The sequence below is a fragment of the Corythoichthys intestinalis genome, chromosome 12 (genome assembly GCF_030265065.1).
Source record: "Corythoichthys intestinalis isolate RoL2023-P3 chromosome 12, ASM3026506v1, whole genome shotgun sequence".
NCBI classification, from domain to species: Eukaryota; Metazoa; Chordata; class Actinopteri; order Syngnathiformes; family Syngnathidae; genus Corythoichthys; species Corythoichthys intestinalis.
Genome location: NC_080406.1, coordinates 39,498,550 through 39,524,522, shown reverse-complemented (window position 1 = coordinate 39,524,522; position 25,973 = coordinate 39,498,550). Strand labels below are relative to the sequence as shown.

General features: G+C 38.4%; 1 protein-coding gene across 2 annotated transcripts in view; it reads right to left on the bottom strand.

The window, feature by feature from the left end:
• thsd7ba (thrombospondin, type I, domain containing 7Ba) overlaps positions 1 to 25,973 on the bottom strand; it is a 364,521-nt gene that overhangs the window by 247,448 nt on the left and 91,100 nt on the right. The window contains exons 2-3 of one of the 2 annotated variants that reach the window (XM_057851599.1): positions 4,640 to 4,813; positions 4,488 to 4,564 (exon numbers count right to left, since the gene is read on the bottom strand). The gene's annotated coding sequence lies outside the window, so the exon portion shown is untranslated. Of the gene's footprint in view, positions 1 to 4,487; positions 4,814 to 25,973 lie in introns of both variants that reach the window. The other variant, XM_057851598.1, reaches the window with a different exon arrangement.

Genomic DNA, 25,973 nt, shown 5'->3' with positions numbered 1-25,973 from the left:
TTCAGTCTGCATGCCTGCCCGTCCCTTGCAGTGTTTGTTTGTGCCTTACTCGCTGGATTTGGCATACATATCTTGGATCTATCATAAGAGGGACAGATAAGCAGCACTCACCCGAATTCTCCCTCACAGGTGTTCACCGTAATAGTGTTTGATTCCAGCTATTAAAACGGGAAAGGCTAATTTGATAAAGGACTGAGCAATCAGCTCTTTTAACTCACTAGCTGCTCAATGACGGCGAGTGACGTCCAACCTATTCAAATGGATTGGACATCCAATAGAGATAAACTCATTCAAATTCACAGCAGAAAAATGACAAGAGCCACATGATTGGACGTCTATCATCGTCAATGGCACTGAAAGAGACTGTTTGGAGACTTGTCTGATTCAATTCAAATCAATTTCAGGCATTCTGTCAAAATAGCTAGCTGAATTGGATTGTAGTTGTAATGGGAAGAATCGCATAAAGCATCAGTTGTCTTTGAACTATTTTTATGTTGTTTGCTTCAAAGAGAAACTGAGCTGCTGGGATTGTGCTTTTGGAAGCTAAGTTCTTTCGCCGTAATCTATCCTGATCCCCTTGATTTTTCAGCATTATATTTTAATTTATTGTCTCTAAGAGACTGTGAAATCAGAATGTGGAGTAAGTTGAGGTAAAGGGAATCAACAATTCTTTGAAATATCAAACATTCTAATCAGAAAGTATTCTTTCATCCAGGTCTGCTTTGAGTGCTCCTCCAGTTTTTAGAATTTTAGTAGCTTTTTTTCCCCTTTTTTAATTTTAATTTTATTTTTTTTTTAAATTACCATTGCATTAATTTAGACACATATTCAAGTACCGTATTTTCACGACCACAAGGCGCACCTAAAAGTAAAACATATTCTCCAAAGTAGACTGTGTGCCTATTGTGTGGACTGAGTACCAAAATGTGTCTGTCTGACTGAGCAATGTTTTAAAAGGTGAACGTAAGTAAGAGTGATATGAGAACCTTAAAGGGAGAAGGTTGCGTGTGATAGGGGGCATGCCCCGTAGCTATAGGGTTCGAGTGCGTGCGTTAGGCTAAATAACAGCCAGAAGGGAAACTGCCGTGTTTTGATGGAGCCGTGCCACTTTTGATGGAGCACTGGCCCACCTGTTTAATTTGGATACAGAAGATGAGGACTTTGATGGATTTGTGGATTGATTAAGATTGATGTGAGTACTTCGTTAATTCTATAATTAAGTACAATTTCAATCAGTTTTCCTCCCGCTGCCTTTAAAAAATATTAAAATATACGCTAGCACGCATGCTAGCATATGTTTTTCGTGTGCCCAATAATGCCTTGTGTGTGTGTTAAATACTAGTACAAAAATATCACTTGAAATTGAGGCTGCACCTTTTAATACGGTGTGCCCTGTGGTCGCAAAAATATGGTGTAAATATATATATATATATATATATAGTATAACAATTTGCGCTTCATAATTTGGGGTTTCAGTTATTTGCAGATTTTGAGGTACTATATGAGGCTCCTTTGACACCTGTACATTGTGTCACCTTCAACATCTTCACAAGTGCACAGGTGTTTCTTCATCATCATAGTCATCATTGTCAGTAAAGGAAGGAGCTGCTGGAGTCTAATGTGTTGATTTATTTAAAAACGAAAGATATATGCATTTATATATACATACAGTATACAAATCATTATTTTATATATATACAGGTACAGTGGGGCAAATAAGTATTTAGTCAACCACTAATTGCAAGTTCAAGTCCTCCCACTTGAAAATATTAAAGAGGCCTGTAATTGTCTGTATGGGTAAACCTCAACCATGAGAGACAGAATGTGGAAAAAAAATCCAGAAAATCACATTGTTTGATTTTTAAAGAATTTATTTGCAAATCATGGTGGAAAATAAGTATTTGGTCAATACCAAAAGTTGATCTCAATACTTTGTTATGTACCCTTTGTTGGCAATAACGGAGGCCAAACATTTTCTGTAGCTCTTCACAAGCTTTTCACACACTGTTGCTGGTATTTTGGCCCATTCCTCCATGCAGATCTCCTCTAGAGCAGTGATGTTTTGGGGCTGTCATCCGGCAACACGGACTTTCAACTCCCTCCTCACCCTGTGGCGTCAAAATGATAACAAGAACGGTGAGCAAAAATCCCAGAACCACACGGGGGGACATAGTGAATGACCTACAGAGAGCTGGGACCACAGTAACAAAGGCTACTATCAGTAACACAATGCGCCGCCAGGGACTCAAATCCTGCACTGCCAGACGTGTCCCCCTGCTGAAGAAAGTACATGTCCAGGCCCGTCTGCAGTTCGCTAGAGAGCATTTGGATGATCCAGAAGAGGACTGGGAGAATGTGTTATGGTCAGATGAATCCAAAATAGAACTTTTTGGGAGAAACACAGGTTCTCGTGTTTGGAGGAAAAAGAATACTGAATGGCACCATACCCACTGTGAAGCATGGGGGTGGAAACATCATGCTTTGGGGCTGTTTTTCTGCAAAGGGACCAGGAGGACTGATCTGTGTAAAGGAAAGAATGATTGGGGCCATGTATCGAGAGATTTTGAGTGAAAATCTCCTTCCATCAGCAAAGGCATTGAAGATTAGACGTGGCTGGGTCTTTCAGCATGACAATGATCCCAAACACACAGCCAGGGCAACAAAGGAGTGGCTTCGTAAGAAGCATTTCAAGGTCCTGGAGTGGCCTAGCCAGTCTCCAGATCTCAACCCCATAGAAAATCTGTGGAGGAAGTTGAAAGTCCGTGTTGCCCAACGACAGCCTCAAAACATCACTGCTCTAGAGGAGATCTGCACGGAGGAATGGGCCAAAATACCAGCAACAGTGTGTGAAAAGCTTGTGAAGAGTCACAGAAAATGTTTGGCCTCTGTTATTGCCAATAAAGGGTACATAACAAAATATTGAGATGAACTTTTGGTGTTGACCAAATACGTTTTTCCCACCAATATTTGCAAATAAACTCTTTAAAAATCATACAATGTGATTTTCTGTTTTTTTTTTTTTTTTTTTTTCCACATTCTGTCACTCATGGTTGAGGTTTACCCATGTTGACAATTACAGGCCTCTCTAATATTTTCAAGTGGGAGAACTTGCACAATAAGTGGTTGACTAAATACTTATTTGCCCACTGTATATCAATAATAAGTAAATTAGTGGTGCTTAAAAACAGTCTATAAATAAATACACATACATTTTATTTTATTTTAAATTGCACTTTAGTAAAAATTAGGGCTGTCAAAATTATCGTGTTAACGGGCGGTAATTAATTTTTAAAATTAATCACGTTAAAATATTTGACGCAATTAACGCACATGTCCCGCTCAGACAGTATTCTGCCTTTTAGTAAGTTTTACAGCAAGGCTTTTTGTGCTGTCTAACAGCAAACTCTTGTGGTCGCTTTGCGACATGGTTTATTGTTTTCTTGCCAGTTCAATATGGCTGCACGACGTCTCGGGCTGACGCCTACGTTGTAATGTTGTGCTTATATGATCCTTGGACAAGATTTGTCCGTAAGTATGGTTGTTGTAAAGAATGTACATATTATGTTAGTAAGCGAAATGTTATATTTTTTGTATGAGACGCTTTTTGTTTCTGTTTAGTGAACCTGTATAGCGTGCTAAGCTAACGTTGTTGCTAATGCAATGCTTGTGTACTTTTTTTATAGTTTTACGACGGTCTAAAGAGGACAATGGTTTGAGGCCATTTTATTAATAAATCAGATGAAAAAGGAAGAAGTCTGATTATTCACTAAATGTCTAGCTTTGGAAAAAGTAGACGCTTCGGAGTGAGGACAGCATAGACAGATTTAAATGACAGTAGAGTGAAATGCCCACTACAGTCCTTATGTACCGGTGTTGAATGTATATATCCATCTTGTGTCTTATCTTTCCATTCCAACAATTTATTTTACAGAATATATATATAATTTAGAGAAAAATATGGCATATTTTATAAATGGTTTGAATTGCGATTAATTGCGATTAATTACGATTAATTAATTTTTAAGCAGTAATTAACTCGTTTAAAAATGTTAATCGTTTGACAACCCTAGTAAAAATATATAAATTTGAATAAATACATTGAACACACACACAAAAAAATGCCACCTCTACTTCACGGTTTTTCGTCTTTCCTAGGTGGGTGGGCCCACTTTAACCACAAAAAAATATTTTGGGTAATTAAAAAACAAAACAAAAAAAAACTTGCCCTATTAACAGATTCTTATGTAAAGAGAAGAGCCTATGGTCACATATAGTTGTGCCTTGTTGTGCTCAGTAAATGTAAGAACAGTAATTGAACAGTATTGAATATGGGACATTTAAAAGCTCTTTGTGACCGTTTGATAAAAATAAAAAACAGACGCAGACAATCCAAATTGAGCAAGACTTGCAGTGTAAATGCAACCTTCAAAACGCTTTGTACACACACTGAAAAACTTCTCATACAAAGACAAGCAAAATGGACATACCTGATCAAGATGACAACAAGTCATCCCTTTGGGTGACGCTGTCTGTTCAGTCAGAGACCAGCCCCTCTGTAGATATACTAGCAAAGCAAAGGAGGCCTCCAAAAATGTTAAGTCTGACAGGCAGAGTAAATGAGATGTATCAGGTCTGCCACCTCAAGCGCCACGCAGTGGTTTAATCCTTTGTGAATCAATGTGTCGAGGGCCGGGACAGCGTCACACCTCCGGCTGCACCTGGTACTATTAAGCCGTTGGCATCGGCTCTCTCGAGTATCCACCCGTTGATTTTCCTGCAGAGACGGGCGCTGGAGTCAGCAAGGAGATGGAATCTGAAGGTTGTAAAGATACAAACAAAATAGATTAGCATTTGATGGGACAGTGCAGGGAAATTTGTCAGCTCATACAACAATCAAAAAAATGCCTTTGACATGATGCATTAATGATTGCTATCATGCAGGTGTGCAAAAGGCAGATAAAGGAGTGCATTTGTGTAGAATCACTGGTGAAATGTATTTGAGTAATAGATATACTAACATATCATTAAATTGATCAAAGCATTGCCTTTGCAGTCACAGGACACGGTCAGCTGTGACCTTAACCCATTATACGTCTTCACTGGCTGCCATATATAATATATATATATATTCGGGCTGTCAAATTTATCGCGTTAACGGGCAGCAATTATTATTTGTAATGAATCACGTTAAAATATTTGACGCAATTAACGCATGCACGGAATGACCCGTTCATGCGCTGCCTCAAACAGTTTACAATGATGCCGTTTTAGCACATTGAGAGCGAAAAGGCAGAGAAATGCGAGTGGACACAGGCGTTCATTGGACCGCGCCTTTAATTGACTTAAGCTTTGGCAGCCACTACTAACAGTCATAGTTGCCCAACTTCCCATCATGCATTTGGGCAGAGCAAGAGACGATATTTTTCATAACACACTTAATTGAACACAACGTAGAACATATTGTATACCATTTGCAGCCGCTACTGACAGTCATGGTTGCCCAACTTCCCATCATGCATTTGGGCCGAGCAGGAGACGATCTTTTTGTTAACACGCCTAATTGAACACAACGCATAACATACTGTATACCATTTGCAGCAACCACTGACAGACATGGTTGCCCAACTTCCCATCGTGCATTTGGGCAGAGCAGGAGACGATCTTTAATTAACACGCCTAATTGAACACAACGCAGAACATACTGTATACCATTTGTACCCACCACTGACAGTCATGGTATCCCAACTTCCCTTCATGCATTTGGGAGGAACAGTTAAGTCGCTGCAGTATCATTTAGTGAAAGCAAAACAAAAATAATATCCCTATCTCTCAAAAAAATAATGTTCACAAAAAGAAAAGCGCTCAATGCAAAGAGAACTGGCATTCCCAATCAAAATAGCTATGCAAAATACACATAAAACTTACTCAGACTTTGCTTTGGCTAGATCTCTAATTTAAAATTCACAATTGACACCTTGTGGTGTATTTCAATCACTTTTAAGTAGTAAAAGACACTGTGGAAGAACAGCAGGGATTTTGATTGAAAATTTTACAAATGTTATTAAAACAAAAACATTAAGAGGGGTTTTAATATATAATTACTATAACTTGTAATCAAATTTATCTTTTAAGAACTACAAGTCTTTCTATCCGTGGATCCCTTTAATAGAAAGAATGTTAATATTGTTAATGGCATCTTGTGGATTTAGTGTTATAATAAACAAATACAGTACTTATGTACGGTATGTTGAATGTTTATGTCTGTCTTGTGTCACACAATAATTTACAGAAAAAAATGGCATATTTTAGAGATGGTTTGAATTGCGATTAATTACAATTAATTAATTTTAAGCTGTGATTAACTCGATTAAAATTTTTAATCAGTTGACAGCCTTAATATACTGTATATATTATATATATGCAGTATATAATATTAAAAAATATAATTGTTATTGAACAGTGTCGTTTTTGGCAGACCTTTTAATTTTCGTCTTACTCTTTTGGACAGTAATACCTATTAGTCTTAGTCTTGTGTAGATCAGCCCATGCCACCAAGATTGATGCAGCACTAAACTCTGCCTGCTGTGCTGTCACTGGCTGCTTGAAGCCTACAAAGGTGGATGACCTATACCTACTGAGTGGGATTGCTCCACCAAGCATCCGGAGAACAGTTGCGTCCCAGAAGGAAAAACTGAGACAAGAAACTGACACCCGCCACCAACATCATGAGCCAACAGCAAAAAGGCTAAAGTCAAGGCACAGCTTTCTGCACTCTTTAAAGGCTCTGGACAGAAATCCAGACAAGCAGCGTGTTGCTCTGTGGACAGAACATCTTACCCAAACCCCACACACAGTGTCTTCTAATCAGGCCATGTGATTCTCTTCCATCCGGTACTAGTGAGGCATGGCCACTCTGGTCTTGCCGTAACCGATTGAGAACTGCTGTCAGCCGATGCAAAAGAAATCTAACAAAGTGGGGGTTTGATCAGAATGGGGACATCTTTTGCATGTGTGGAAAGGATCAACCATGCAACATCTCCTTGTCTGCCCACTCCTCCCGACATCTTGCACCTATGAGGACCTAGCTGACCTAACCCAGAGTTTCAGACAATGCATCCAAAAATTGGACTAGAATCATCTGATAATACATAGTGACTCGAGAAGAAGATATTTTATTCATCTCAAATCTCATCTAGTTTTAGTCGACGAAAACCCCCAACTTTTTGACGATAACTCAAGACTAATTTAGTTTAGTTTTAGTCGAAGTTTACTAAAAATGTTTTAATCTGTAAAATAAAAAAAATGGACTCCAAATACAAAGGTTTCCAGCTATTGCGAATGAACAGTGACAGACGAGCACATATTGTAGCGTCTATGTACAAGAACAATGCCATCTTAATATTAATACACACTCAAGAGGAAAATAGTACATTATTTTCAATTAATTACAGTTTGTGGCATCCAGGTGGCTGTAAGTATAAAAAAAAAGTCAGAGAGTTTAAGAGGATGCTCGCCGGTAGCATTCGACTAATGCTAACGCGAATGCTATGCTAATGCTATAAGTAACATTTAATGTGTGATGATCAGTGCTCAATTTGTAATTCATAAGGTGCCGGAACATAAAGTACATATGACAGCACAGGGATGACGAGACGGGCACAGGTCCCAGAACATACACAGAAAATGGTGCTGAAAACAACACAAAAATGCCCACTTGCCATGCTGTGGGACTCACAAGCCTCAATATCAGATAATATCCATGGGATAAATATTATGACAACAATTTACAGTTATTTATGGTGTTATGGTGTTATGGTGTTATACTTATATAGCGCTTTTCCACCTTTCAAGGCGCTCAAAGCGCTTTACACTATCTCGCCATCCACCTACTGGTGACGCAGCACCAGGCTATACTCTGCACAGCACAAACAATTGCCCACATAACCACAGGTGGGACTTACAGTACACAGTCAGCAATTAGTTTCTCAACAGGTCTAACTTGTAAAACATTAAAAAAAAAATCTGAGGTTTTTTGCATGCTATCCTCATTAAAATATGAGAACCTGACTTCCGGGTGAAGCGGCATGGCAGCGTAGAGCAGAGCTCCGCGTCGACTTGATAAAATTATTCCCCCCTGACAATGAGAACAACCGAACACGAATTTTGAATAACTAGAAATGAGCGGGGGACGAGGGCAAAGAAGCTCTAAGAAAAAAATGACGTCTAAAGATAAAAAAGACCAAGAACTCGAAGGTGCGGGAGGAAGAGGCGAAGTTGGCGACGCCGACATATCCCACACTTTACTCGAAGGACTTGCTGCGATCTCGAGAGAAATTCGAGATTTCAAGAAAGAGGTAAAAGAGGATTTCGCCAAGTTCAAAGACGATTTTAAGGTGGAGGTGAAACGTGAGTTCGCGGACTTTATGGAGGAAATGGACAGAAAATTAGCACAAAACATAGCAGACATTCAAGTGCAGCGGAAGGATATCGCCGAAGTGCAGGCGAGGGTGGCCCAGTTGGAGGAGTGGAATACCGAAGCAAAAGAAGCCATCCTTTCGCTCCTTAAACAACAAGCACGATTACAAGACAAACTGACTGAAGTGGAAGGACACGGACGGCGCTGTAACTTGAGAATTTACGGCGTGGAGGAGCGTGACAACGAATCTGTACGCGAGCGGGTAGAAGGACTCCTCCGCCGGGAGCTCGTAAGTGGAGATGAGACAGACCTCCATATTCAAAGAGCGCATAGGAGCCTCGGGAAGAAACCGCCACCGGGAGCACCTCCGAGGTCTATTGTGGTCAACTTTTTGAAATACGAGACTAAAGAAAGTATTTTGGCCAAGGCTTGGAAAAAAAAGATTCAAGTTGAAGGAAGGCAGATTTTTTTTGACCACGATTACCCCACAGAGGTGCTGAAGAAGCGCAAATCCTACACTCAGGTTAAAAAAGTTTTGAAAGAAAAAAAGATACGCTTTCAAACACCCCTCAGTAAAATCAGGATCCATTGGTCAGATGGTCCTAGGATCTATGACAGCGCGGGAGAAGCAACGAGAGACATGAAGAGAAGAGGCCTGGAGATCGAGGAGCAACAGGACAGCGTGGGAAGCGGCCTAACATCACTCGAGGAACGCGTTCGTGCGTTAACATGGCAACGCATCGACAAGAGGAACGCGACAAGCGCCGAAAAAGCCGCGTCGTTGGATTCGCCTGAAGACACTGCGGGTCGAGCGAGAAGGAAGCTGCAGGAATTTAGAAGAGCAATTGAAGATGAGTAAATGCTTGTTTTGTGCATTAGAGGGAGTGGTGATGGGGTGGAGTACAAAGAGTGACAATGGGGATTGAATATTTTTTCCTTCAAAGTTAAGATCATTCGACGGTTGGGTGAATGGGGATCATTAACATTACCCCCTCATCGTTATCACATCCTCTCTGCTTATGATTAATGAGGCTTCTTAAATTAATTAAATTTCGACAAGGAGTCTTAGAAATGTATTTTTATGTTGGACATAACTAGTAGCAAGGGAATTTCTGATTTAGGGAAATCCCAATATACTAGGAGGGGCCCTTTGTTTAAAGAAGGAGATCCCCTTCTCCCGCCAACAGGGAGACTGAACCTGTGGGAAATAAGGTTCATAATTACCGGGGAGTCTGGGTTGTATGTTTCTGGGTTTTTTTTGTCTGTTCGGTGTTATGTTACAGTAAAGTGGTCTAGAATAATGCTCAGAGATTCAAAAAATGTCACACAATGATATAATGATGGTGTCATTAAATATTAATGGCCTGAACAACAAAAAGAAAAAAGAAAAGGCCTTATCCAAATTCAGAAAAGAAAAAATACAGGTCATCTTTCTCCAGGAAACACACCTAACACGGGAAGAGCATGAAACATTTAAAAAGTTAGGTTACAGTAACTCATTCTCCAGCTCATATGGACAAAATCACAAGAGGGGAGTGATGATATTGATTTCTAATAAGGTGCAGTTTGACCTGAAAAAGGAAATTAGAGATAAGAAGGGAAGGTACATCATGGTAATAGGGAAATTAGAAAATCAATTGGTGACACTGTTTAACATATATGCCCCTCCAGAAAGTGACAAAAAGGTGTATGAGAAGATTTTTGATATGATAAATTTGGAAATGGAAGGAATCCTACTATGTGGGGGTGATTTTAATGTGATATTGAACTACAAACTGGATACTACAAGTGTAAAGAGAAATAAGAAACACATTAATAAGTATATGAATAGAATGATGTCACTAATGGATGTTTCAGATGTGTGGCGAGAACTGCACCCAGAGACTCGAGATTACACTCACTATTCAGCTGCACATGGAGTATATTCTAGAATTGATTTCTTTCTTATGAATAAAAGTGATATGAATAGAGTGAGAGAATGTAAAATAGGAGTGATGGACATAGCAGATCATAGCACAATTTATCTGAAAATTCACTTGAACAATAGAAGGAGAAATACATTATGGAGACTTAATGAAGGTATTTTGAACAACAAAGACTTGGTCGAACAAATTAAAGGGGAAATAAATAGTTATATGAAAGATAATGATAATGGGGAGGTGGATCCAGTAATTTTATGGGATGCCCTAAAAGCAGTACTCAGAGGGAGGCTGATCTCGTACGCCACATTCACAAAACGGGCCAGATTGAACACATTTCAGAAACTAACAAAAGATCTAAAAGAACTGGAACAACAACATAAAGAGACGAATGATCCAGATTTATGGAATGAGATGAAGAAGATTAGAAAAAACATTGATAATATCTTGCTGGATGAGTTGGAAAAAAAGGCAAGATTCCTTAAACAAACTTACTATGAGGGAGGATCAAAAGCAACCAAAATATTGGCAAGACGTGTTAGGAGACAACAAGAGTTAAATGGTATTCATAAAATGAGGGACCCAATAACCAATCAAATTTCATATGACCCTGAGGAAATTGGAGAAATATTTGAAGATTATTATCGTAAATTATATTCTCAACCGTGGTCAGAAGAAGGAGAATATACGACCAATTTTTTAGATAATTTGGATTTACCAAAGCTAGGCATAAAACAAAATGCGATGTTGATATCGGAAATTTCAATGGGGGAGATACAAAAGGCAATAAGCCAAGTAAAACCAGGAAAATCACCAGGTGCAGATGGATTTGGGGCTTGCTTTTATAAAACATTCAAAGAGGAGTTAACTCCAGTTTTACAGTGTTCATTTAATTATACTCTTAGGACAGGAAAGATCCCCCCCTCCTGGAAAGAGGCCATCATCTCAATTATTCCTAAAGAAGGTAAAGACAGAGAGCAATGTTGTAACTACAGGCCCATTTCACTTTTGAATGTGGATTATAAACTGTATACATCAATAATAGCCAAGAGAATGGAGACATTTATGCATGATTTGATAGATGAAGACCAGACAGGCTTCATCAGGGAAAGACAAACACAAGATAATATTAGAAGGACACTCCTTATCATGGAGGAAATACAAAATAAAGGAGAAAGTGCAATCTTGGTAAGCATAGACGCGGAAAAGGCCTTTGACAGTGTTAATTGGGCCTTTCTCTTTACAGTAATGCAAAAATTTGGTTTTGATGAAAGATTTATTAATTGCATTAGATCCCTATATCAGGACCCACATGCAAGAATTAAGATAAATGGCAGCCTGACTGGAAATTTCAAATTGGCACGAGGGACGAGGCAGGGATGTGGCCTTTCCCCAACTCTTTTTGCGTTGGTCATTGAACCATTAGCACAAATGATAAGACAACAGGATAATATCAAGGGAGTGACAATTGGAAGGGAAGAGCACAAAATAGGATTGTTTGCAGATGACATTTTGGTCTACTTGCGACAACCAAATGAAAATTTACCAAAGTTGATGAGGCTATTGGAGGATTACGGGAAATACTCGGGATATAAGGTCAATATCTCCAAAACTCAAATATTGGCAATAAACTATGTGCCATCACAGGAAATAAATGATATGTATAAAATAAATTGGACAGCTGGATCAATAAAATACCTGGGTGTGAATATAGCGAAGGGAATGGACAATTTATATGAAGCAAATTATACAAAAATCAACCAAGAAATAAGAAAAGACTTGGAGAGGTGGTCGGATATGGTTACTGATCTGAGTTCAAGAATAGAAGTGGTCAAGATGAATGTTTTGCCAAGACTATTGTATTTGTTCCAATCTCTGCCAGTGAAAGTTCCAAAAAAACAATTTGTAGAATGGGACAAGTGGATCTCGCGGTTCATTTGGAGGGGTAAAAGACCAAGAATAAAGTTCAAGACTCTGCAGCTGCCAAAGGAGAAGGGCGGATTGGCATTGCCAAATCTGCAAGAATATTTCTTTGCAGCACAAATTAGACCTTTGGTTTATTGGTGCAAGGAAGGTTACTCTGCAAAATGGAAAGATATTGAATTAGGAAAAACAAATATTGAAATGCGGAATTTAATAGCACACAAGGAACAAATTAAAACACTGCATAACCAACTGGGGGAGATAACTAAGAATACAGTGGATATATGGAAAACTGTGGTGGAAAGGTACAATCTGGAAAGGGAAACAAAAATTCTGAGTTGGTTCGCATTTGATGATACTTTTACACCAGGATTAAATGATAAAGGGTTTAGGAGGTGGGCAAAAAGAGGCATAACGGCAATAACTAAAGTGGTGGAAGGAGGCAAGCTGCAGAGTTTTGAAAGATTGAAGCAGAGATTTGGATTGGAAGAGGAGGACAATTATAGATACATACAATTGAAAGACTACTATGACAAAGAGGTCAAGGGTGTAACTGAAAATGAGATTATCAAGATATTCAAGAAAGTTTATGATGGGAAAAAATGCAAAGTTATTTCTGAACTCTATAAAGCACTCATGTCATGTCAGACACACACATCTCTGTACATTAAAGAAAAATGGGAGAAAGAACTTAAAGCACAAATAACCGAGGGAGAATGGTCAAAGATGTGTGAGACACAGAGCACATCCACTAGCTCCAAGGTTTGGAGAGAATTTAGTTGGAAAAATATCGTACGCTTTTTTATAAGTCCTCTGCAAAAGAAAGAAATTATATTCACTCAACAACCATGCTGGAGAGCATGTGGCTATAAGGACGTGGGACACCTGCATATATTCTGGTCTTGCCAGAATATAAAAGAATATTGGAATATAATTTGGAAAGATTTGCGGAAAATAATAGGATATGCTATTCCAAAAACATTCAAGGTGCTTTATTTGGGGAACTTAACTCGGGAAATGATTCAAAAGGAGGATGAGTACCTTGTCAAAGTGTTGCTGACTGCAAGTAAAAAAACAATCACGAGACTGTGGTGTAAAGTGGATCAGCCAACTGAGGAGCAGTGGATGTGCACGGTGGAAGAGCTATGTGAAATGGAAAGAATTACGTTTAGATTAAGACTGCAAGAAAGTCAATTTGAAGAGAAATGGAAGAAATGGAGAGACTTTAGAAAATAAAAGAGGGCACCAATTTCAAACGATAAACAAGAACTTTGATGTGGACTGGATTATTCAGGAGAGATTGAAGGCTGGGCCACGATACTGTAGACTAGTATTATTATTATTTATTATTATTATTATTTTTTTTTTTTTTTATTATTTAACTTTTATATGCATGTTTTTCTTTCTGATTTGTTGGTGTATCTTGCCTAGGTTTGCTGTTTGTCATTTCAATACACTGGGTGTAAGTGTGAATTGTTTTGTAAAAGGGAATAAAAAACAAGTGGAAAAAAAAAAAAAAAAAATCTGAGATTACAAAAAATAACACAAACTCATTCTATTACGAGTTTCATCGCCACCGTTTCCTCTGGCCCCAAAGTTCCCACTGCCTTACAAATTGTGCAGTCCAAACCCGAATTTCCCATAATGGTACTGGCCTGTTGCTCCGGCTGTTGGTGGTCCATCTGGCTGACTGCTGGCGCTGTAGCTGGGCCTCCACTCCCGGTGGCACTGAACCTGACCAGCTGCTGCCACGGTAGCAGCCTCCTGCCCCGGCTTGGCTGTCTGTCCCTGAACCTGGCTAGCTGCTGCAGCGCTAGCCTCCTGCTGCACCCTGTCCTGTCCATTAGCATGATCGCTGCAGCTGCCCTCATCGCCTGTTGTTGCTTTTCTCACTCATTTTAAGTCATCTTCCTTCTTTTTGAAAAAAGCCAGTACATGCAACTGTCTTTTTGGCAAGTTAAAATACCGTTTGATCCTTGCTGCTTGCTTCCCAAATGCCGCAAATTTCCAGTTTTTTTTTTCTTTTTTTTTTATGTCAGGGAAACTATTGCACATTTTCCTCTCGTTCTCGTCAGACGAAAACTGAATTTCTCTCATTATGTTTTAGTTTCCCAAAACACCTTTTTAGCTCGTTATCGTCTCGTCATCGTTGTGAAAAAAGTTTTCGTTAATGGTGTTATACTTGTATAGCGCTTTTCCACCTTTCAAGGTGCTCAAAGCGCTTTACACTACATTGCCATCTATCTACTGGTGACGCAGCACCAGGAGCAATGTGGGGTTCAGTATCTTGCTCAAGGATACTTAGGCGAGCTCATCAGGGTAGAGAAATCGAACCCACCACCTCTGGGTTGGGGGAAAACTACTCTACCACTGAGCCACGCCATCCCAACACCATTAATGAAAACAACACTGTAATTGTGACTTTGTGCCCGTATACAGTAGGTGGACATTACATTTTGGTTATGTAGGCCAGACCTACATACCAAATGTTAATATTGTGGCCTACATGACCCAAAATATGATGTCAACTAACAAGGATGCTGGGACTTAATAGTGTTAACTTTTTTTTATTTTACTTTATGATTAAAAAAAAACGTCATGTGTACGACATAAAGGGTAAAATCAAATGATTCATGCAAATATTAAAATTTATGATGGGACTTATTTGAAGCCTATTCAGTGGGGCAAATAAGTATCTAGTCAACCACTAATTGTGCAAGTTCTCCAACTTGAAAATATTAGAGAGGCCTGTAATTGTCAGCATGGGTAAACCTCAAACATGAGAGACAGAATGTGGAAAAAAAAACAGAAAATCACATTGTTTGATTTTTAAATAATTTATTTGCAAATCATGGTGGTAAATAAGCATTTGGTCAATACCAAAAGTTCACACCTCAATACTTTGTTATGTACCCTTTGTTGGCAATAACGGAGGCCAAACGTTTTCTGTAACTCTTCACGAGCTTTTCACACACTGTTGCTGGTATTTTGGCCCATTCCTCCATGCAGATCTCCTCTAGAGCAGTAATGTTTTGGGGCTGTCGTTGGGCAACACGGACTTTCAACTCCCTGCACAGATTTTCTATGGGGTTGAGATCTGGAGACTGGCTAGGCCACTCCAGGACCTTGAAATGCTTCTTACGAAGCCACTCCTTTGTTGCCCTGGCTGTGTGTTTGGGATCATTGTCATGCTGAAAGACCCTCATCTCATCTCATCTTCAATGCCCTTGCTGATGGAAGGAGAATTTCCACTCAAAATCTCTCGATACATGGCCCCATTCATTCTTTCCTTTACACAGAACAGTCGTCCTAGTCCCTTTGCAGAAAAAGAGCCCCAAAGCATGATGTTTCCACCCCCATGCTTCACAGTGAGTATGGTGTTTTTCGGATGCAATTCAGTATTCTTTCTCCTCCAAACACGAGAACCTGTGTTTCTACCAAAAAGTTCTATTTTGGTTTCATCTGACCATAACACATTCTCCCAGTCCTCTTCTGCATCATCCAAATGCCCTTTAGAGAACCGCAGACGGGCCTAGACGTGTACTGGCTTCAGCAGTAAATAATACATAAATAAATTATTTTTAAAAAATCAAATAATGTGATTTTTCTGTTTTTTTTTTCAACATTTTGTCTCTCATGGTTGAAGTTTACCCACGTTGACAATTACAGGCCTCTCCAATCTTTTCAAGTAGTAGAACTTGCACAATTGGTGGTTGACTAAATGCTTATTTGTCCCACTGTATGCCTTACTCGTGCTTGTACTTCTGTTTTCTATTCAATAGATGCAAGTGGGGCACTATGGTGAACAAAATTAACTTGCCATAGTTCGTCTCAAAAAGAATTATCATTGGTATTCAAGTATTGGACAATATCTAAAGTTGCACATTCCTACTTTTTATGCTTGTCTAATAAAAAATCATTGCTGAATTGGGGGGACATTGAATATTAAGTGATCATCTAGTTTTCACTAATTATTTGAAGAATTGTTTTTCACACGAGTCATAAGGAAATAGTACTTCAGTTTTCTGGGCTTGTCTGCCAACCACTGCCTATAGATCATACATATAATTGTCTTAAGGTTACTTTGGGAAATAAAAAAAATAGACATGCCTTGTTGATGTCAACATAGGTTAAAGAAGTCAATCTAAAAGTACAGTAAACACTTATCAGTGCCCGCCTGTGTCCCACCTCCAACTCGCTTATGACCTAATGAGGACAAGAGTTTAGGAAAATTTATGGCTGAATTGTTTTTTGGACAAAGGTTGTGCAAGCCTTTAACAGTATCAGAACCAGTTATTTCTATAATAGCAGTATATAATTGGCATTTTGAGGAAAGTACTACAATTCACTATACTGTACTTTAATTTTCAAGTCTCATACATGTTTCAAGTCTCATACATGTTTTTTTTATTTTTGCTATTCAATTACTTCCTAACCTCTTGACAAGACTGTTCTGAAAGCTCATTCAAAAGAAACTGATTTTACAGACAAACAGCTCCTTCCCTTGTTTCTCCATCCAGTCCTGATAGATTCCTTTCAGGCAAAGCTCGCTCTTTCATTGACCTTGCTCCCGAAAGCCTCAAGATCCCAGTCACCTAGACTTTATTTCCCTTGATGTTTTGATGCTTTAGTTTGCTGTTCCACTCAGCCTTTAATAAGCTTGGCTCTGTGGGAACACAGCTCTTTTGATATGAGTAAATAAACTCCAAATGCCATAAAGGCACTTCTGAGCTGTATAAATTAGACATGCAAACATTTCATTTAATAAAGCATGCAAAAATAGTCCAAATTATTGATATTGGTTAGCAATGCTGCCTTAAATCAATATTGTTTAGATATTTTTTTCTTCAGACTCTAACCTACCTGCAAATGACATAAGCTTTAATGTTTTTTCTGTCTAGTCTTTTTTCTGCCACGCTTGTCACTATATGCCAAGACTACTGTATGCGTGTCTCCACTCAATAAATCAAACTGATATTATTGAGCTAAGCAAAGCACCCCACATATGACATTCATATTTTTTTCAGTCTAATATTTCATCCCGCTGCATAGTGCACGCGTTTTGACCAATTCTCACCGTTCAAACATTGAAACATTCCAAAAATTCATGAAAGGCAGGCTCTTTTTCGATTTTGCAAGGCAAGGCAAATTTATTTGTATATCACAATACAGCACAAGGTAATTCAAAGTGTTTTACATCACATGAAACTCTAAAACCACAAATACAATTATGCATAAAAGTCACATTAAATCAAGACAAAACAAATCATTTATTTGGGTCCGAGGCCTTTAAGTGTTTTAGCCTAGACTTTACTATCAGTTGACAAGACAGCTTCCGCTAACATTGCGCCACGCCTCCCCATTGGGGGCCGGCCCAGGCAGAGCTGTGTTGACTTTCACGTTGATAAACTCAAACCACGCTGCGTTCAAATGCTGGATTTAGGTGGATACAGGACACATTTTTTACTGCATACAAGCAGGAAGGATTGTTTCGAGAGTGATTTGATCAAGGATTCAAGGTTCCGTGTTTTTCGGACTATAAGTTGCACCTGAGTATAAATCACACCAGCCATAAAATGCCCAACAAAGAGAAAAAAAACATAGATCGCACCGAAGTATAAATCGCATTTTTGGGGGAAATTTACTTGATACAGTAAAATCCAACACTTAGAACAGATATGTTATCTTGAAAGGCAATTTAATATAAAAATACAATAGAGAACACCATGCTGAATAAGTGTACAGTGTACAATGCAGTTACAACGAAATGCGAATATACTGTCCTCACCAGGACGCTACGGCTTGGTTGTGGCTATTCAGTGAGCTAAAACTCCCAAATGACGATGCTGGACGTCCCTATAATTTGCTGAATTAATTTCGTCCTCGATACTAAACAGGTTCGCATCAACGTAAATAAATGATAATTAGGTGCTATTACAGCAACGACGCAAACGTTTAGCATGCTTTCGCTGAAAATGAATAATAACTGCTCATTTCTTAGTCAAGTTGTGATTGTAAATAGGAAAAATGCAAATTCTGCTTTGTTGAGTATAATTAATATGATTCTGCATGCTTTCCTTGAGTATTAAGTTTTTGATGTGAAAATTGATTAAATAGCTGTTGAAAACTTTCACTACCCCCCAAAAAAAAAAAAAAAAAATAAGTTGCTATTTTCGGCAAAAACTTGCTAATTGCTCATTAATATTACTAATGGTCCAGAAAATATAGGTGATTATCAGGCGGCCGCTAGCTACATTCGCTAACAGACTAGCATTGTACTTCGACATATTTACGTAAAATAAATGCTAACTGCACACTTTTTTTATCTATCAAAAATTCAGGGATTTAAGCATTTAAGCAGAATTTTCAAAGAAAAAAGCTGCGATTCCACTCGGTCAGCTTTGACGGCCTCGCCAACAATGCAGGCCCGTTATTTATTGGTCCCGCGCCCCGTGTCCCGTCAATACATTATGAAATCTATGATATGTCAAATATTGCTATTGATCCTGACAATCTAGGTGATTATCCCTGCATTTTGTGATTTTTGTGCATCTAGCGTAAAATTTGAGGATTTTATGGCCATTTTAAGTTTTGCTATACTTCTATAAAAATAATTAATTGGGATTTTATTAGGGAAAGACTGCATTGTTTATGTCACTGCTCATGGAGACTCATATATGCATAAGGGAGGTGTGTTTTAAATTCTTGAAAATAGGCCCCCTACGGACTGGCTCTGAGCTCCGAGTCCCGTCAACTGATAATGAAGTCTAAGGTTTTAGAACAGCAGTCTTATTTTATAGTCCATCCTTTGACTCACAGGAAGTCAGTGTAATGATTTTATAACTGATGTAATATGGCCAAGTTTGCTTAGATTTGAAAGGATTCTAGCAGCAGCATTCTGTATTAACTGTAGCTTTCTGGCTGATTTTTTTGTTAAGACCTGTAAATATACCATTATAATAGTCCAAACTATTAAAAACAAATGCATGGACATTTTTTCCATGTCTTGTGTTGTCTGGACTAAAGCCCGGTAATTCAGGCTATTTTGTCCCCTAGCATATATGGAAAAACATGTTTTTCGACAAAAAAAAAAAAAAAATCTTCAATAGCTCCTCCCAGTCCAAATACCGATAGATTGGTTGTCAAGTACCGTCAATAGCAGCCAATGAGTTAATAAGGAATGGATCTGAAAATGCCCCAAAATTAATAAATAATTCATAGGGGAGCAAAGCATCTCATGGAAAATGCATTTTCTAGTTTAGTCTATTTCTTTGGTTATCTTTTCCGCTAAAACTCCAAATTTAATCACTTCAAACTTTATTCCGCGCCTTATTTTATTATTTTTTAAAATTTTACAATCTACATATACATTATAACACTGTAACCAAACATGCTTGGAACATGGTCACTGAAAAGATTTCCGTTACTACCAATGACGCATCATATCCACAGTTTACGATAGAATCCCTTTTACACCTGTTTCCAACCTGTTAGAGGCGATTTTTACGCCCACTATTTGGGGTATTAATAATTCATGCCTGATGTGATTGAAAAGTAGACTTGCATTTTAAAGTTGGATGCACACAACATCCAAATTGTGTTCTCATCAATAAAAAACAGCCTCAACCTTGGTCTGACTTTAGAAGTGACTCAGAATAACAGCAACAGAATAACAACTTTACATTAAACCTTGAATGATTCGTGTCTTTTGTTAGTTCAGCCCATCTATCGTTAAATATTTTAATCCAGCAACTACAAATTGTCCCTCATTAAATCACATGGTGACTGATATGACAATGTAAACACATTAACATTGTGATGAGTTTATTTTATATTGTGTAAAATTAGCTTATGTGTCAGTCCTGTGGCTGACTGATGGTCAGTCCAAGGTAGAAGTGGATAAAGTAGCCAAACATTTTACTCAAGTAAGAGTAGCGTTACTTCAAAATGATATAACTTAAGTTAAAGTAGTTATCAAAAGAAAAAAATAAAATAATTACTCAAGTACAAGTAAACAAATATTCAGTGAAAATAATACTAAGGTAATAAATAACATTGTGAGTAACTTATAAAATCAGATAACTATTATTTATTTTTAGACAATGGTATTTATTTCCTCAGCACAACTTTATCTATATGAACTGTAATAATTATTATGCTGTACTATCACATATCACATGATGATATCACATTCACATTCAGTGCCAAATAAAAAATGGGATGTTGAAATCTGAACTTTCGAGTAATATTGATGGAGTAATTCAGCGCTCTATCTGAAATGACGTGATTGAACAGGCTGGTATCTGTCTGCAAGCTTGTGTGTGGTCATATGACTATATTCTTACGTCTGATTGGTATAACGGAGTCAAACGTTTGTGGTGGTGGTGGTGGTGGGGTTCAAAAAAGTTTGATGGCCCCGAAACGCAAGTATCATCAATAAAATTAACTTACAAGATATGTGCTCGGATAGGCGCCTAGCCCATGCTCGTTCATACAGTCATCCCAGCTGTGTATGCGTGTGTGTTCTGTCTTACCTAATGAAGAAGTAGACACCGCATACGTTTTGACTGAATATTCCAGCCAGGAACATTTATAATACGATGTTGAAAATGAGCGTTTTACATTTGTTTCCCATTATTTTTGAGGGTTAATGTCTTTAGTGGAGCAAACTGAACCTCTGCTCACCATTTTGGTGTGTTCTCTTCATCACGTGTTTTTTTCTTTCTAAGCAAAGTTAATGACTGACTAAGCTGCTAGTCACATGATCTGTTTTAAAAGTAATTTTGACCCATTATAAAAAAAAAATAAAAAAAATTTCATTTCATTCATTTTTGTTTTTTTTCTTGCTTTACAACTTTTTTAGACCACATTTGACCTGCAAAGTCTTAATTTTAAATTCATATATTGGAAAGTCGATTATATGCAATGACATTTTATGCCACCGGGGGGGCTATGACCCCCTTTATCTCAGTGTATGCTCATTTATTAAACTGGTAAACTGTGGACATCTTTGGCAAAATTGATGTAAAAATTATTTTTTAGAATAAAAAGGAAAAATGTAATGACAAAGTGTTGCCCAAAGTAGTGGCGTAAGAACAGGGTTTCTTCTTCACAAATCTACTCAAGTAAGAAGTATAGTTTAAAACTACTCTTACAAGTACATTTTTCTCAAAAGTTACTCAAGTAAATGTAACGGAGTTAAGGCCGAGTTATTCTTCCGCGTCAGACCTGCGCCGTCAAGGAAGACCCGATTTACGACCATGCGCCGTAGCCTGACGCGGTCCTATTGATTTTCCAAACCCTAGCGTCATGTCAACGCATATGACGTGGCGGAACTGGACTGTGATTGGTTCGCTCAGACTGTTGTTTCCGGTTCAGCGCGAAATCACCGCCATTGTAAAACATTCTTTTTCTACACGCAAAAATGGACCAAGCCGACGGGAGTATCATCGAAGACCAAGTCTCATCAAGACATCATAAAGTTTGCCAAATGGCAAGGTCAGCGATTGAATAAAAAAATGGAAAAACCGCCGAGACGTGTTTGTTCGGAATCGAGTGGCCACACGAAGCGGTGAGCCAGTCGGCCAAAAATTTTCAGCTTTTTATCACTTTATGCCGTATTTTTGGTTGGTGCACTTCATCATTTATTGTATACATATGTTTGCTGTGAGTCTGTGACTTATTTACGTGTTACACTTCAAGTATATGAAGAATAAAGCACAGGTTTGGTGTCAAAAGAGTTGTTTTGATCTTTAAACCCTTCAATAACAGACAGTTCACACACGATACATCATCACTGATTGAGAGTGCCTTGGTGCTTTTTATGATAACGTTAACATCAAGGCTTCCAACGCGGTCTGGGAAGTTCCATAGACGCCAGAAATCTGCTATGGCTTCCCACTGGCTGGTTGTAGGACACGGCAAACAAATCGGGCTGGAGGGCTTTCCAGACCTTGGACAAAACACTTGACGCAGTGCTCATTGCCAATTTGAAAATAGCCGCCGCAGCTAATTGGTTTTTACCCGAGGCTAAAACTGTCTATGTGGCATCAAAAGTTGGACAGACCGCCTCAAAACAGTCTTCTGCGTCGCCTGCGCCTCAACATTTGTATGATCAACATTTATTCAGTGTTGATGAGCTGAAGTTCCACATTCAAGCGTTCCATCTTGCATTGTTTATTTTTTCTCTGTTAAACTAGACAAGAGGAAGTCAACAAACATGCCCCAAAACTTTACAAACATAACACAACACCCCTCTAGTGGCTTGGCGGTGAATTACAGAACAACGTGTCACCTGGCTGGAGAACCATCGGATGTCGAATGACGCTGTAGTCGCTGCGCCGTCACCGCAACGCGGGAGCATAACTCAGGCTTAAATGTAATGTACCTCTGGTCCAAGGTATACACAAAGCAGTTATGGAGCAATCGTTCTCAAAACTACTCCCACTCTTTCAGGTTATATTTTCTGCAGCATGCATTCAGTGTTTGTATACTAGCACATTTTATCATAGAGTGCTGGTCAATCATTTTACTGTGTCAAGAGGTAGCTGCTAGCAAATGTTTCTCATCTTTAAACCACCGCTTGGTTCAGAAAAGTGATTGTTTGCTTAGGCTTATTCAAGATACAATTGAAAAGCTCACTTTATGTTATATTTTTATCATAAGTCATTCCACTTTTCAACCTCAGAATGCTAATTTCACCAACAAAATTGTTGACCATTGGCCGTATCTTTCAGAAGCTGCAATTTTAAATAACCAACATTCCTCAGTTGTGTAGTATGGAGAGGTGTATCTCTGCACTGCCAGCAAACAGACGGACATAGTAGGCAACTGCTCTTGAAGCAAAGGTTGTGAACTCAATCAGCCACTTGTTTATCCTTGTGGCATGGAAGTACTTTGGTTCGTTTTGATTGCCTCCCTTTGCAGTAGTATGGCTATATAGGCAAGCTGACTGGGTCAAAGCATTGATAACAGCAGGGTTGAATTTTTGACTTAGTCCTGACCTCGTAGCCTCCAGCCTTGTACCACTCTATGACCAAATAATATCAATGCACATGTTTTGCGGATGGATTTGTTACATCTCTTTTTGAGCCCCCCAAAAATCAGACAAAAAACTTGGCATTTTGCTAAAGGTCAACATCATGATTAAAATGATTGCAAAGGAAAAGATGAATGATTGCTGAGAAGACTCAGATAAAACTGACTTCGCTTGATTAAATATACTAGTAATTACAGATATGCCTCAAATTTGTTGCAGTCACTCTGTTCAAGTGTTCTTCAGTAAAACATTATAAGAAGTTTTTTTTTTTTTTTGGTCAAAAATTGTCCTATGTGGCTACTCATGTAACAAAGTGGAGATTTTATGTTTTCTTTTTCCCCCTCTATTCTAAGATTGACTTGTGTTGGAATCCCATTTGATTAGAAAGCATCTTCACAGAATTGCTGAACTGCATTGATTAATTATAAAGTAAATGAACAGATTGCCTTCATTTGAAGAGGACAGTAATGTGGCATATTAAAAATGTGTTAAAGCTGGAAAAACTTTTAATTGAATTAGATTATAAAAATCAGATACGTTTGGAACATTTTAATTCAAATTCAAAATGAATGTTTGACCAAAACCCCAAGCTCAAAGGCTAAGTTCATACCGAAGTTCTTAATGCACAAATTCGATTCTTTCCTGTTTGTCTTTCGGCTTTTTGGGAAGAGACTGTCTTGACAATAGTCATTAAAAAAAGGTGTGGGGAGGCAAGCCTTAGACCGCTTGCTTTTTTTTCGGTGTGCTTAATGAGCAGTACTGTATTTCAATTTTGCTTACATGGTTAGAGGTGGGGCAAACTGACCGTACGTGTGTGCGTGTGTGCGTGTGTGCACGACGCACACACATACGATGCATGCGTTCTATCAATCCATATAAACTTTGAATATAAGACTAAACGGGGAGTCTGTTGTTTGTGTCATCTTTTTGGAAATCAAACTATGATCACCCTAGAATGATGCTAAGCCAGCATGTGTAGTCATTTGTTTTGATGTTTTGATGCTTCTGCACATGTGGGTCAGTTTGCTCAGCGCGTGTCAGACTGCGAGTTAGTGCGCATGTTTAATACTTGAACGAGCTCAATGGACAGAAGCAGTCTGAACAGGCACGCCCCCCCAAAAAAACACATATGACAAAAAATCGTAACTGTGCATTAAGACGTGCAGTATGAACCTAGCAAAATAGTGGTTAACACATTGGCCGTCATTAACGGCGTTAGCGATCTTTCACGGGTGTGCGAGTGTGTTTGTATTCTAGGGGTCCTTAACTCATTTGCTAGCGCCGTCAACGGCACTGAAACATGAGCCATTCCTTCCAATTTAAATGAATTATATGTTTATCGTGTTCAAATGCAGGCAATGACCCCAATTACATTGCAATATGCTTCACAGCAAGCAGTGTTGTTGAGTAAGCGTGTGTCCACTCCAGGCTCCTTTTGTGAAACACGTCAAATGCTGCTTGGTAAGTTTTGTTTTCTTATGTTGGCTAAATATGTCATATTGCTTTAGCCTTTTAAGGTCTGTGCTGAGTGATCATCACACACAAAATGTAACTTTTAGCGTTAACATAGTGTTCGCGTTAGCATTAGTATTTAGCATCGTGAGTGTCATCTTGGAAAACTTTTTACAAATCGTGGCGTCCAATGGGTTTAATTAATTGAAAATAATGTACTGTTTTCCTGCTGAGTGTGTATTATCATTACTAAGATGGTAATGTCCTTGTATACTCGTATACAATTATGTGCTCGTCTGTCAATGTTTATTTGAAATTATTGGAAACCTTTCATTTATTTATTCATTCATAGACTAAAACTTTTAAAGTTTACAGATGAAAACTGAGTAATTGTCGACTAAAACGAGACAAAATTTGACTAGTCAAGACAAACATATTTTGAAATGATTAAAATATGACTAAGACTAATAAGTATTTTCACCCAAAAGACAGACGAAAATTAAAAGGGCTGCCAAAAACAACACTGACAGCAAATCATATTGTGGGTTTTCTGCAATACTGTATAAGCCGGGCAGGACGCAATAATTCATGCATTTTTGTGAAAGAAACCCTAAGACTTACCAGTTATCTAATCTTGACATTCATACAATTATTCAACCCTCTACACAACATACAAGAAAAGCTACCATTCAGCATTACAAAAACCTGATCATTCTGACCGGACACACGTCTCACACAATAACTATTTCAGCAAAGCCATGAAAAGAGGTCTCTTTGAAAATGTCAAACTGGCACAGAGCCAACATAAACACAAAAGCTACAAAATGATGAGCTTCATTGCTAAGAACATGTCTGATAAGAACAGGCTACGTCTCCTGGGAAAAGCAGAGACAATGCTGAGGTTCCTGAGGGTGAAAGGACATATCTTATCTGCCCTTCCCGGAATTCTAATTGGTTGTGTTTCAGGAAATTAATCATCAGAAGAGGTGCAGGCCAACAAGGGGACTACCCTGGACGGCGTTGAGAAGTTACAGCATAAATAGACAAAAGCAAATGATTCCACAAAAGAACAAATGAAAGCGATGGAGTGCCCAAAAGAGAAACAAACCATTTCTACATAATCGGATTTGTTGTGTGTGGCTGTTCTGCTTGGCCTCACATCCCAATCTCCCTTTATTTATTAAAAAAAAAAAAAAAAAAAAAAAAAGATAATTAATGCATAACT